This window comes from Lemur catta, chromosome 26 (genome assembly GCF_020740605.2).
Source record: "Lemur catta isolate mLemCat1 chromosome 26, mLemCat1.pri, whole genome shotgun sequence".
Lineage (NCBI taxonomy): Eukaryota > Metazoa > Chordata > Mammalia > Primates > Lemuridae > Lemur > Lemur catta.
Genome location: NC_059153.1, coordinates 518,863 through 531,151, shown reverse-complemented (window position 1 = coordinate 531,151; position 12,289 = coordinate 518,863). Strand labels below are relative to the sequence as shown.

Below are 12,289 nucleotides of genomic sequence, written 5' to 3'. Positions count from 1 at the left end.
TTTATGTGCATTGTTAATCATAGGGTGTGAATCTGGTAAAAGAAAAATGTAGCAGAAGTATTTTTCCTTTTCTGATTTTTAAATTACAACATTTGATTTTTGAGAATCACTAAAAAAGAGTGATTGCTTGGAATAACCTCTCTACGGGGAAGTCCATGCTCTTATTAGAGAAACAAAACCGTGCTGCAGAGAAAGAACTGTGGAAGCAGTGACTTACAAAAATACTGAAGTCCTTGCTTTTGCTAATATTTAAATTCTAGAAGAAATGTCCCACTCCAGGGATTCTTGTCATCTATTTGTGTTGGGATGTGTGTGGGTTTTAAATCAGCAGTTACTTTTTCAATTATAAATAATACTAATCACTCAGTTGTTTCCTAAACTATTTTAAATCAACTGATCTTCTTTGAAAATATTGAAAAAATTATATATCTTGCAGACAAGAAAATAAGGGTATTAAAGTAGATTGTTGTAAAATAAAATCAATAGCTTTCTGATATAACATGTTCTTGTATAGAAAACATAAAGTATTCCATTTACAATTAAAGAACATCTAGAAAAATTGTCTTAAGGAATATTCAGGAACTGGATGAATAAAATTATAACATTCTACATGATATTTTGACAGATTTGAGAACATGGCAAAAGATTTGAATAAATGGAAAGACCTAACTTAGAAAACTAGTCATCCTTTTTTTTGTTAAAAGGTCAACTCTGTTTAAATTTACTCTCTGTTGCAATATCAATCAAAATCCCCATTTGTTAGGGTGAGGAACTTGACAAAATGATTCTGAATTTCACTTTGAAAAATAAGCATTCAAGAACAGCTAGATGAATCCTGAAAAAAATATTAAGAAGGAACATTGCCTTACCAGATGTTAAAATGTATCATAAAATTGCTGAAATTAAAACACTGTGGCGCTGGCTGAGAAATAGATGGTTAAGAAACAAAGTGTCCAGTCTCAGGCCCAATTATGTTTAGGGATTTAGCATACGAGAAATCAGCATTTTGAATCAGTGGGGAAAATGTATTAGCGAATAACTTTTTGTTTCTGTGGTATGCTGATCACTCACTTCAATTTCCTGCGGATTGCTTAAAATTTCAAACATAGGTGTGTTTGTATGACTAAGAGTGGCTGCAGTTGGGTTGTTAGATCCAAAGGAGAATAACATCACAGGCAGCACCGTTAAGTGTCGCGGGCAGGACCAAGTGGAAGGTTCCTTCCTCCCTCCACCCTCCTTCCTTCCTAGATAGCTCGCATCTCCTCTTTGCTAGGCCTTTTTAGGAACTGTTTATGCCCCTAGAATCATACAATATTTGACAAAAGAAAAAACAAAAGATAGGGAAACTCATAGCTGTACAGTTATTAATAGAACTTCCCACTTTTGACTCAATGCACTTTCCGATACCAGGTAGTAGGTGACAAAGTTAAACAATATGACATTGTTTTACTAAGTAAAACAATATGACATTGTTTTCCTGACGTGTAGTTTCAGACAGTATTCAGCTGAATCACAGAATGTAATCTAGGTAATCAAGAATATTTTGTCTATGAAAGAACAACATTGACATGTGTCTTTACCTTGTGACTGGTATAATGCATCTACCCAGAGAATAGCTCTGTGATGATACTTCTGTTGAGAAGCTACCATGCTATTTATAGCTGCACCAATTAAGCTACTTCTGTTTCGAAGAGCACTGGATTCTTTATGAAGGGTGTCGACCTATTAGAATGACATAATAAACATAACAGATAATTTAAAATCACCTTCCCATTGGTCGATGTTCTCAAAACCCTGCAAAAGAATCAGTGCTTAGTATGGTGGGGGGTGGGGGAGGCAGGAAGAACTTTCTAAGGAATGGTGTGTTTCAGAGAAACTTTGCTCTCGGGACTCCAGGCCTCCTTTACAGCAAAAACAAAGAAAGAAAAAGAAAAAAAGAAAGAAACACTTTGCTTACAGATGGAAGCGTCTTGCATTAGGATTTCATAATGCTGATGAATCTTCCACCTGGAATAATGAATGTGAACTGTACATTCAGGGTAAAAATAACCTCAGTGCTGAGCTTCTCTAAGTTGCTTGACATGACATGTTCTAACTTATGCTTTAAGCTTGTCTGCTCGCAAATCTCTCTTAAATAGCAAAGCCATCTATAAATGAGCCCATTTATTTTGGATGACTGGTTACAGGAGAAATGCATGCCATTTCCATCGTCTTATAGGTCTAATTTAGCTGGACTGAAACGATGTCATTTTTTTATGGTGGGATTAACTCTGCCAGTTGTTGAGGTGGAGGCATTCTGCAGCTTCCAGAGCCCTGAGAACGCTCTTCTGTTTTGTGTGGAGGGGAATTCAGACTTGGATTCGCAGGAAAACAAACACCAGGTCTAGTTTGCCTTAGATTATTATCTGCTACCTAATGTGCTTGCAGATCTGGCTGAAAGGGTTGAGGGGTCGTGTGTGCAGAGGGGTTGGTTGTTTCGGCTGCCACAGGCGGCTTCTTGTCGTGTTGGGCTTGCTGAGTCTCCCTACAGAGAACAGCCATGTCCTGTCTATCAGGTTTTCAAAAACTCCTTTTTCTCGGCACTGTATAAAATGCACAGCTATTATTTTCCCGTGTGTGAACGTGCCTTTTCGCTCCAGCATGGCGAACGAGGAAGGCAGCCTCCCTTCAAATGTCATCCAATCCCTTCGGGGCAAATACTCTGGTCATCATTTGTGTGGGTAATTACAGGTATTCCTGCTGCAATTTCTAAAATTATAGGAAGTTTAATTTTTCTTGGTCGTGAGTTTTGAGCATAGAAAGTTGCCTGACTAGTTCCAAGGCTTTGTTCTCACAGCTGTTGCAATATGTTCTTTTTTTTTTTTTTTTTTTTTGAGACAGAGTCTCACTCTGTTGCCCGGGCTAGAGTGAGAGCCGTGGTGTCAGCCTCGCTCACAGCAACCTCAAACTCCTGGGCTTAAGCGATCCTCCTGCCTCAGCCTCCCGAGTAGCTGGGACTACAGGCATGTGCCACCACGCCCGGCTAATTTTTTTCTATATGTATTTTTAGCTGTCTAGATCACTTCTTTCTATTTTTAGTAGAGACAGGGTCTCGCTCTTGCTCAGGCTGGTCTCGAACTCCTGACCTCCAGCGATCCTCCCGCCTTGGCCTCCCAGAGTGCTGGGATGACAGGCGTGAGCCACCGCGCCCGGCCCATATATTCATTTTTGACTTTAAATTAAAGCTCTGTTCTTTCCACCACTAAGATGAGAGTGGAAGAGGTTAAACTTGAAAAACGAATGAGGGTCCTTCAGGTAACTCTGATTTTTCTTTTTTTTTAATTTCCAAGTATTACAGGGGTATAAACATTTTTGGTTACCTGGATCACTTTTATAATGCTTGAGTCATGGTTGTAAGGCAGTTCTGATTTTAGTTTAGCTGAAGCGTTTTGTTTTGGTTTTGTTTGTACCCCCAGGCCCCACACACGGGAGTTCAGTGACCAGCGTTTACCATGGGTCTTAAAATATTCATTGTGAAAATGAGAGTTGGGCCATTTATCCCTATTCCCCCCATGTGCTAGCTTATAAACAAAAGCTTTTACCCAAACACAATTAAAACATAAATAAAGAAGTGGTACATTTTAATCATGCTTCGCTTCGGTAATAAAATTTTCCTTTAATGGTAGTAACATTGTGTTTTCCTTCCCTTGAATAATTCACACATTTTGTTGCCAGAAGGTCTTCTCCATAAAAGAGATTAAGATGAATCATTAGACGGTTTTAGGAAAGTCGGCGTAAAATTAAACGTACTATTCGAAACATAGTCTAAGTGCAGACTCTGCATGTATTTAAATTTCCCACGTAAGGAGTAATGAGTCTTTGGCAGTAAGTTGTTTTTGTTTTTCCTGCATTTCTTTATTTTTATTTTTTTGAGACAGAGTCTTGCTCTGTTGCTGGGGCTAGAGTGCCGTGGCGTCAGCCTCGCTCACAGCAACCTCCAACTCCTGGGCTCAAGCGATCCTCCTGCCTCAGCCTCCCGAGTAGCTGGGACTACAGGCTTGCACCATCATGCTAATTTTTCCTATGTATATTTTTAGTTGTCTAGATAATTTCTTTCTATTTTTAGTAGAGACGGGGTCTCGCTCTTGCTCAGGCTGGTCTCAAACTCCTGACCTCCAGCGATCCTCCCGCCTCGGCCTCCCAGAGTGCTAGGATTACAGGTGTGAGCCACCTCGCCCGGCTAGTCATGGTTTTCTGTTTATTACCTGTAGCTGAAAGCATCCCCAAAACATTAGTATTCATGTTCATGACTTACTAAACTAGACACTCTTCTGGCAGCCAGATTTTTATGATGGCTCAGAGCATATTACATTTGGAAATGCAACTTGGCAATTATCCCCACACACACTTTTTTTTCTTTAAAAAAAAAAATTAGACTTAGGTGAATAAATTACTATTCTTTCTGCTTCATAAGGTTTGTCACTATGACTTCATTCAGGTGTAATTGCTTTCTTGGTTTCAGAATCCTGCATAAAAAATAAAGCTTTAGGAACCTTCCAGATTCAGTTCAACAGAAAGAAGCGTGGGCCTATTTGTAGACTTGGTGAGTGAAGGGTGGATACAGCCGTAAACCTAATTGCTGGATAATTGTGAGTTCACCATTGCAATTTGGTGGGTTCCTATTCCCATTGTGATTTGTTAAGCTTAACAATGTATTGGTTGGTTTTAATGATCATTGACTTGGAGATGAAAAGGAGTCTTGTCCTCCCAGGGGAGTAATTCCCTAACTACGCTGTGCCACGGTGGTTAGAAGGTTAGACCCCATCATACAGAATCAATGCCCACTGGAAAACCGAACGCGTTGGGAGGTGAGGATGAGGACAATAGCTAATTACTATTAATATTCAGTGTGCAGGGAAACTAAACCACAGGGCCAGTAGGGATCCCACGCCTGCTAGATGCTAGACAAGAGCTCTTAATAATAAAAGATAAGTGAAAAGTTTCGGGGAGACTTCATATATTGACAGCTGGGATTCGTACATTGAAAATTAGGAGCCTGCGGTCAGAATAAATTTTCTTCTGGTCAAAATAAATTTTTCTCTATCCAGCAACTGGTAATAATTCTACAGGTGATTCTTTTTAATCTCCTTGTGCACCTTACACCTAATAGGTACGAAATAATTGTTGTTCAAGAAGTGCTTCAAAATATATTAAAATTGGGCTCTAAAGACCGGTTTAACTCCTGCAATAGGGATAGTAATAATTTATAAAAATATTCTGCATAAACAGTAAATTATTCAGCGAATCACAATTCATATGTAACAAATATATCACTGGGTAAAATATATTAATGTTCACTGTGGGTAACATAAAATATCCAGATGCAGGGAAATTTAATAATTTATGGGGAAGATTCTTGTCCCCTTAATTAAACAGGATGTGAGTCTTGCGTGGAGTGCTTGGCTACGCCATGAAAATGTGTCAGTGCATGAGACAGACCAGTGTTTTTTTCAAGAAAGACTTAACAGTAAATTATAACAAAACAGTTTCACAATATAATTTTAGTATCTTACACTTGAAATGTTTACAAAACTGATTTTTCCTCCGTTTCTTAGAGGGATATGAAACAAGTCCACCCAAAAGAAGTGATCGATATAAACCGAATCGATTGGTGAATTATTTGTTGCAGGTCTATGCTGAAACTACAGATACCATACACTCTCACACAGTTTTAGTAAACTGCACAGATTTTGTAAACGAGGAACACGAAGAATCCTGGTTTTATATCCACATTCAGTGTGGAGTGTGCTCTTTAAAATGGATGGGAGATCCATGCTGGAAAAGATATTCCAAAAAAAAAAAAAAATGTTAGAAGCTTGTCCATTTTTTCTATTTTTGGATTTTTTTTTTTTATGGTACTATCAATGTACCTGCAGAATTAAGTTCTGGCGAATATGTATTTCGACGAACTCATTTTGAGAGAATGAATGAATAAAAGAGAGCTCTCAACCTTTATTTAAAAGTAAATTTATTAAGAACTCTGGGAAGCTGTTAAGAGCCATGGTGAAGGGAGTGAAAGAACAAATACTAAATTCCATGTACAAACTCTGCCGTGAGAAACAGAGAGGGGACGCGAGAAGGAAGAGTTTACTTATTTCTGCGGAGCGATGTTTGAGATACCTCTCCAGGGAGAAGCAGGAGTTTTCCCGATAGACGAGGAGTTGGGAGGGCAGAACAAAGTTTCACTCTGTAGCCAGGGATGCTCCTAAAATTTGCCATGGAACACTCTGGAATCTTAGAAGTTTAATGAGTTCATCATACTAAGAGCCTGAAGGCTTTTGTATTTTCCCTGATGGAGAAGCCGAGAAGCAGGTTGTGCAGTCGGGCTCAGCTCACGCCGGCTGCAGACACGAGGCTGCGCCTTGCAGTCACTGTGCCCCAAGCTCCATGCGAGTGGCAGTCGTGTCTGCCCCGCTCAGCCTGACACCCTGACGGCTGCAAGAGCATCTGACACGCTGCGGTTGCTCAGTGTGTATTTATTAAGCGAATGAAGAGCCACTGCAGAAATCTGAGAAAACGAATAACCAATGAAGACCTACATTTTAGGAACATCACTGACATACGGACAAGGAAGAGGAGGGTGCATTAGTTTTCTGTTGCTGCTGTAGCCGTGATCACAAACTTAAAACAACGCAAATTTATCGTCTTATAGTTAGGTAGGTCTGATGTCCAGCACACGTCTCACGGGACTAAAATCAAGGCACTGGCTGTGCTGCTTTCTGAAGCTGTAGCGGACGGTTCATGTCCTCGCCCTTCCCTGCGACTAGCGGCCGCCTACGTCCCTTGGCCCACGGCCCCTCCTCCTCTTCCTCCAGCCACGTTGCACCCTCTGACCATCGTCCAGCTTCCCTCTCTCCAACCGCAGTCCGGAAACGTTCTCCCATTTTAAGGGATCATGTGGTTAGATCGAGGCCACCCGAATAATCCAGGATACTCTTCCCACGTCAGGGTCCTTAAGGATAATCACATCCGCAAAACTCCCTCTTGCCGTGGGACATATTCTGGGAAGAGGGATGTAGGATCTCTAGGACTCTACCTGTCTCGAGGGTGCTCCGTATGGGAGACTGGTAAGGAAAAGGCTGTGACAGAACTAAAGCTGATTCACCAAACTGCCTTGCTGTCCTCTTTGGCAGAGAGGTAGACTGTATCTTGTGCCTTCTTTGCCGTTAGTTGTGACCAATCTAAGTTCTGGCCATGGGGAGTTGGTCACGCCTCCTCCACGCAGTCCTCCGTGCTCTCTCTTTTATTCCATCCACTGGTTGCACACAGAGGGACCTTGCGGAGTACTCAGAGGCACTGAGGGACAGCAGAGTCTCTTGCTAGAAGCAGCCGGGTCCCTTGTGGGGCAAAGACCCCCATCAAAGGAGACTGCATCGTAATTTGCATGATGCCTTTTTGTGTGTTAAGCCACTACAATTTGGAAAGTATCTGCTACAGCAGATGTTCTCTCCTGACGTGAAAATTTGTACCTAGCAGTGGGGTGCTGATATAACAAAAATAAAAAAATACCCCATAAAACATGTGCATTGACTTAAGTGTTTGGCCAGTGGGCAGCAAGGACCCTCATATTAGGGGCTGGAAACATTGTATGTTATAAAGGGGCAAATTTTTTGGATCAGCTATTTTCTGGAATAACTTGGAAGGCAGGCTTTATACCTAAAGATCTTACGGTTTGAGAGACAGCGATTCTTAACTATGGCAGCATGTAGGAATCATTCACCTGGGGAATTTTTAAAAGCTATCCATGCTCAGAGACCACTCCTAGAGATCAGGATTTAATTGTTCTTTGCATATGTGTGTTGGGGGGGAAGTAGGCATTAGCATGATTTAACAGTTTTCCTGGTGATTCTCATGTGCAGCTGGGATTGAGAACCAAAGCTCTCGGGCAGGGATCGGTGAAATTTTTCTGGAAAGGGCCAGACAGTAAATGTTTGAGGCTTAGGCTTTGGGAGTAATACCATCGCTGTTGCAGGTATTCAACTCTTCTGTTATAACGTGAAAGCAGCCATGACAGCATGCAAGCAAAAGGTTGCGGCTATGTTCCAATAAAACTTGAGGGCGGATCGTTTAAGGTCAGGAGTTCGAGACCAGCCTGAGCAAGAGCAAGACCCCGTCTCTACTAAAAATAGAAAGAAATTATATGGACAGCTAAAAATATTATAGAAAAAATTAGCCATGCCTGTAGTCCCAGCTACTCGGGAGGCTGAGGCAGGAGTATCATTTGAGTCCAGGAGTTTGAGGTTGCTGTGAGCCAGGCTGATGCCACGGCACTCTAGCCCGAGTGACAGAGCACTAGCTATTTGAAACTATTAATATATATCACTGTTAACTACAGTCATTCTATGGTGGTGGAGATCCCTAGAAACTACAGTCATTCTATGGTGGTGGAGATCCCTAGAACTTATTCCTTCTATCTAGTTTAAATTTTGTATCCTTCAACAAATCTCTCCTTGCCTTCCCCCTTCCCCATACTCTCCCCAGCATCTAATATCCTCTGTTCTACTTTTTACTTCTATGAGATCAACCTTTTTTTTTTTTAGCTTCCACATGCGAGAGAACACGTGGCATTCCACTTTCTGTTCCTGGCTTATTCACAACACAATGTCCTCTAGTTCCATCCACGTTGCTGCAAATGACAGGATTTCATTCTTTTTCATGGCTGAATAGTATTGCGTTATGTGCATATGCTACATCTTCTTTATCCATTCATTTGTTATTGGACACCCAGACTGATTCCATGCCTTGGCTACTGTGAATAGCACTGTAGTAAACATGGGGGCGCAGATGTCTCTTGGGTATACTGCTTTACTATTTTTCTTAGATAAATGCCCAGTAGTGGGATTGCTGAATAATATGGTGGTTCTATTTGCAGTTTTTTGAAGAACCTCCATACTATTCTCTATAGTGGCTATACTTGTTTACATTCCCACCAACAGTGCATGTGAGCTCCCTTTTCTCTGCAAATAACGCATTTTCATGATACCTGTATTTGCAAAAAAAATTAGTAAAAAGAATGGTATTGTTTTACATTTTTGCAAAACTTTACATCATCTAGCTTCATAGGCAACATCTAGATTCTCATTTTCTTCTTCATTCACTTTGCTGTGATGTGTTGAAGTAAATGAATAAAATCTGGCCCCTGCACACAGATGTGTAGGTATTTCTTGTTAGAAGACCAGTATTCCTTCTTTTGAAGAGTATTTTAATAGTCTTTTCAGATAATTGTGGATATTCTTTGATACTATATCGTCACTCAACAGGTGATAATTTTTTAAGAGTACTGCAATGTGGAATCTGAAACCATACCAATGAGCTTGTCATACTGCATTACATTAAAATCCATTGGTTTCCTTACACTTTAAATGGATCTTTTGCCTATGCATCATTTTGTTAATATCTTGCATTAATTATTTGGAAAATATTGTTTCACTGAGTTACGCCATTGACACATTTCATTATGTAATATTTGAAAGAATCACATTTGTTAATATCATCACTGATCTCCTCAAAAAACTCTTTAAGTATTCAGAAGCTGTCAAGCTCATGGTGGTGGATACAAGTTATCCAAAAATTCTAATTCTCGCTTGAAAGCTGGAATTTTATCATTGGCAACAAATACTGTCAGGTTGTTTGCCTCCAAGTGACAGGCTCACTTCATTTATTTTCAAGAGAATGACTGCCAAATACCCAAGCATGAATAACCATACTTTGTTTATCACTTGTTCTTTCAAGTAAAAATGGTATCCATGAAAAAGAGATGAGTTTAGTTTGCAACTCAAACGATCTGCACGTTGCTTTTTCTCAAGACATCCATTGTACTTGAGTGGGCAGCAGAAGTGCTTTACGTATTCTTTCCTTTTGGTCCCATAGAATATTTAAAAGATGTGTGTGAGATTTAATAAAACGAATGATTTTTACTGTTTCTTAAGGGCATTTGTAAGTGAAACTTTTTTTTTTTTAATGGTGAGATCATGGTGATGAGAATGATACAATGTACAATGATGTGACACAGGATGGAATTTGGTAACTTTTCCTGGATTTGTGCTAAAGCACCAACAGTTTTACCCACCACTGCTTTTGCACCACTGGTGCAAACGTCAACACAGTGAAAAAGGCAAATACCTCTTAGTATTACCATGAAAATAATTCTGACCTCATGAATCCACTAGAAGTGTCTTTGGGATTTCCAGAGTTTTATAGAACACTCTTTGAGAACTACTGCTTCAGGGGATATGTTTTTAAAGAATCAGAGTATTAGTGTGTGAGAGTTTTTTTGTTTTTTGTTTTTGTTTTTTTTTGAGACACGGTCTTGCTCTGTTGCCCAGGCTAGAACGTAGAATGCAGTGGCGTCATCACAGCTCATTGCAACCTCAAACTCCTAGGTTCAAGCGATCCTCCTGCCTCAGCCTCCTGGGGAGCTGGGACTATAGACATGTACCACCACGCCTGGCTAATTTTTTGTAGAGATGAGGTCTCACTCTGTTACCCTGGCTGGTCTGGAATTCCTGGCCTCAAGTTGTTGCAGAGGATACCCCAATGAAGGGAGGAAAAACCCTTGAACTCGCCACGTGGGTTCTTGGCTTCACACCGGAAAGAATTTGAGCGCCAGGCAAATATCCCCGGCAGTTCATTGAGAGACAGACAGACGACAGATCCTACTCCACAGACATTGCCTGAAGAAGGGGCAATGGTGACATTTTTAAATGTTCAAAAACCTCATTAGGAAATAGCCTTAAGTGACCAGCATTGCCTTGAGAGCAGAACATAAAGGTTAAACATAGACTGCTTTCACAGAAAGGTGAGCCCGAACAGTTTGTAGGGCATCCGGCTTAGTAAGTCATGCATCCTCGAGTGGTCCCCGCTGACGACCTCCTTGTGCAGGGAGGTCAGGGTCTGCTACTGGCCACAGTGGCTGCACTTGGGCTCTCCTGACCCTCCGTTTCTGCCTTATTCCTGGGTTAAAGTCATCCTCACGCCGTGGCCTCTCAAAGTGCTGGGATTGCAGGTGTACTCGCTGCATCCTGGCAGAGATGCAATAGCTCTTACTGGCTTCCTTTGCTAAGGTGTTTCAAGGAAGAGATGAGCTCAGGAAGAACTGGCCAGTTTTCAAGCCAGACAGAAAATGAAAGAATCCAAACACTTGGAGTAAAAAAATAATGGAAATTCAACCGCTTCCAGATCCCCAGTGGGGCCCCAAAGTCCCAGTAAGACTTTTTAGTTCAACAACATGACTTGGTTTTATGGCAAACATCAGATGAAGGGAGGGCGGGCAGGGGGGGGTGTGGAAAAGAGAAAGACCTGAGAATTTTACACGGACTCAGGTGCAATAGAAGCCAGTCAAGGCTTTGAAGAACTTGTATTGTCAAGAAATCCAAAATACCAGAGGAAAACACCTTTGATTGTTTGAGCTATAAAATCACCTTTTTGCTTGCAAACTTTTGGTTACACTCATTTCAGCTGTGGCCAAAGGGAATAATTGAACAGTAAGAACTCCCACAGGGAAGGGCTGAGGAGGAAAAGGACAAAGGGATTACTTGCAGAGACCGGAATTAAAGTTTACTCGAGTAACTTACCCTCTCTCCAGGGTCGGGGACTTTGAAGGGCTTGGCACACAGGATTTCAGGATTGCTGCAGACTAGTGAACACTGAGTGTCTCAGGATCCCTTTTGGGAATGGGAGTTTTAATTGCAGTTACCCTGTCTCTGCTCCACTCTTGTACACGGAGCAAGCCCATAACCAAACTCCAACCTCCCTCTTCTCACCTGCTTGCCTGACACAGGTCTGGTGGGGGTTCCCAGCCCCAGGAGGTGGAGTGGCCACTGGATGGAAGAACCTGATGACTCGAATGCAGCAGATCCTGTCTGACAACCCGCATGGGATTATGACACGAACAAGGAATAAATCTTTATCGTGCTGAACTACTGAGATTTTTTGTTGCAACACTCATCACAAATGTTCATTATGACAACACTTAGACAACTCTGAATGGTACAGAGGCTATTCCATTGTTCTACACATGAGGAATTCAATGAAGGCAGTTGCACAAATAAGAAGAAATACATATTTTAGAGGTAGAATCAATCTGTCACAGACCGCTGGGATGTGAGAGGAGAATGAGGGAGAGCAAGGAGTCTGGGACGTGTTCTAGATTTTTAACTTGGGTTGAAGTGGGTGGAGTTTTGAGTGGCACCCGGAACAATCTGGAACAATCCAGAACAACCCAGAAGAACCCAGTGATGTCCAAAAAGCA

At 41.2% G+C, this 12,289-nt stretch overlaps 1 long non-coding RNA gene across 2 annotated transcripts in view; it reads left to right on the top strand.

The window, feature by feature from the left end:
* The window catches only part of LOC123627653, a 31,256-nt gene extending 19,299 nt beyond the window's left edge, over positions 1-11,957 (top strand). For both annotated transcript variants that reach the window (XR_006731395.1, XR_006731396.1), the window contains exon 2: positions 11,819-11,957. This is a non-coding gene — a long non-coding RNA (uncharacterized LOC123627653). The remainder of the gene's footprint in view (positions 1-11,818) is intronic.
* Positions 11,958-12,289: the final 332 nt, after the last annotated feature.